The sequence below is a fragment of the Eurytemora carolleeae genome, unplaced genomic scaffold (assembly GCF_000591075.1).
Source record: "Eurytemora carolleeae unplaced genomic scaffold, Eaff_2.0 scaffold393, whole genome shotgun sequence".
Taxonomy (NCBI): Eukaryota; Metazoa; Arthropoda; class Copepoda; order Calanoida; family Temoridae; genus Eurytemora; species Eurytemora carolleeae.
Genome location: NW_019397023.1, coordinates 143293 through 145970, shown reverse-complemented (window position 1 = coordinate 145970; position 2678 = coordinate 143293). Strand labels below are relative to the sequence as shown.

The following is a 2678-nucleotide window of genomic DNA, read 5'->3' as shown; positions in this document are numbered from 1 at the left end:
AATGAAAGTATGACCCTGTTTAAAATACTTGAATTGTTGGTTATATGTTTTAAAATTCAGAACAGCTCGAAGAGAGGGGAGAGGGGGGGATATTGCAAGAGGGTCGTTAAAATCAATTTCCTAAATTTCAAGCAAATATTTTCTTACAGTTTAACAGACTCTTTGAGATATCGGAAAATAAAATAAAAATATTTTGAAATTGAATGATTTTAACGTTTCTAATTTTATTCTTCTAATATTAAAAATTTGCCGAATTGAATAAAATAATTCCGCACCGTGACTAAATACAATAAAATTTAAAATTATTCTAAGAATTAATTTTAATTATTTGAAAAAATGAAAAATTTATTTTAAAATGATTATGAAAGGTTATTTAATTGTGTGTAGATATATATATATATATATATAAGCCCTGTTTTTGTTTGTTTGCTCAGTAAACGATAGATGGATTGATAGACAGATAGATAGATATTTAACATCAGATATAAACTTACAGGAGTAAATAGATAGATAGATAGATAGAAATATTTAGAGATAGATGGAAAGAAACAAAGAAATTGATAGAAAGATAGATAGATAGATAGATAGATATATAGATAGATAGATAGATAGATAGATAGATAGGTAGCAGAATATAGTTTAAATACGATATTTTAGGAAATAACTATTTACACAAGGAGGGAACACGATAGAAGAAATAAAGCTAGACAGACAGACAAATAGATATAGCTCGATTGATTGATAGATAGATAGATAGATAGATAGATAGATAGATAGAGATATAGATAGATAGTTAGAAAAATATATAGATAGGTAGATAGATAGNCCCCCCCTCCAGCCAACACACCTGAATTATATAGGTATGAGTAAAAATCAACATACACTGCAAAAATAACACCTCTTTGCAAGGTCTCATTTCAGAATTATTTTTGCACAATTGTTTCAATTTTTATTTTTTCTTAGTCATATTTTTCTCAATCTAAAACAGGTTTAACATCTATAATTAAACTGTATATGGCTTCTGTTGAATACTTAAAAATGCATTTTAAAGCAATGATCAGAATCTCGTATAAACAGTATTTTCATGTTTTACCCACAGACAGCTTTGCACCTTTAAATAAAGTGCATTGCAAATTTTTCATTTACAAATTACAAAGAAAGAACTGATATAATTTTTATAATCTTTGCAATCTGTTGTTGATGGTGTAAGCCTTAGATTTGTCATATTTAAACTTTTCAGTGTTTTTATCAAACAGAATTCATAATTTCAAATATCAGGTTGCAAGAATATTGAGTAGTCAGAGTTCAGTTGTTGTTAAATTATTAAACGTAAATTCTACTTAGACATTAAGTTTGGGAAAAGAAATTCTCGGATCATATATTAGAAATTTATAAGAAATTCTCCGATCATATATTTGAAATTCATAAGAAATTTTCCGATCATATATTAGAAATTTATAAGAAATTCTCCGATCATCTATTAGAAATCTAAAAGAAATTCTCCGATCATATATTAGAAATTTATAAGAAATTCTCCGATCGAATATTAGAAATTTATAAGAAATTCTCCGATCGAATATTAGAAATTTACAAGAAATTCTCCGATCGAATATTAGAAATTTACAAGAAATTCTCCGATCATATATTAGAAATTCATAAGAAATTTTCCGATCATATTTTAAAAAATCAAAACATTTTTGTTCTTGTCAATAACTCTTGAATAAATTGATTGAAAACATATAAAAATTCAATCTTACATATTATTTACTCATTTACTTTAGCTTGACGTCATCATGTATTATTCTCAAACTAATTAATTTTTAAATTGCAGTTGTTTTATGAATGTTTGTGTGAACTCCAGTTTAATGAGATAAAGGCTAAAATGAAAGTTTGCCCAACTCGACTCAGTGTGCAAATTTTCAATTCTGTTTGCAGAGGCAGACATCATCACAGTTTCTTGCAAAAACATAAATACTTGGAATTCGAGGCGTTCAGTGCTACATTATTTCTAAAATGATGAAGGGGGAGAGATATGAAGAAAAAGGAGGAAACTAAGTAGGGGGGAGAAAAAAAATTAGGAAAATGTTGTAAAAAATTTATGGCGGGAAAGAATTGGGTAATTATGTAAATGAAAAAGAGGGGGGGAGGGAATTCAAGAAAAGTTGAAAGGTTTCTAATATTCATGATCTATTCATGCAATATCGATCATTTTATTTTTGCTTAAAGGGAGTGTTCGCGAAAAATGAAAGGGGGTATAGGCTTAATGAGATAAAAAAGCGCTTTTGATCGCTTCTAATCTTACTTCTATCTGTTGCGTTTATAAGGAGAAAACTGTTAAAAACGACTAATACCTAAGAACGTAGTGTCCATACAAATTCGGAAAGATGCAACATACGACTTAAACCGTAAAAAAATCCATTTAATTTCAAACAAATCATTCAGATATTACAACCTATAGTCATCGATTATTTTTCGCCACATTTGTACATAGTTGATTTTTCATAATATGTTTTAATTGTTATGATCTGAGAGTTACTTATAAAAACATTTATTCCTGTTTCGAGGATTTTTGGTTATGAAGACGACATTTTCATATTTTCCAGGAATGTTCGAAAACAAGTTGTAAGCTAAATATTATTTTAAAAAACAAAATCAAAACTAGTATGAAATATCAAATA

At 27.6% G+C, this 2678-nt stretch overlaps 1 protein-coding gene across 1 annotated transcript in view; it reads right to left on the bottom strand.

Annotated features, from left to right (window-relative positions):
* The window catches only part of LOC111711197 (uncharacterized), a 16444-nt gene that overhangs the window by 8959 nt on the left and 4807 nt on the right, over nucleotides 1-2678 (bottom strand). The gene's annotated exons all lie outside the window — the stretch shown is intronic.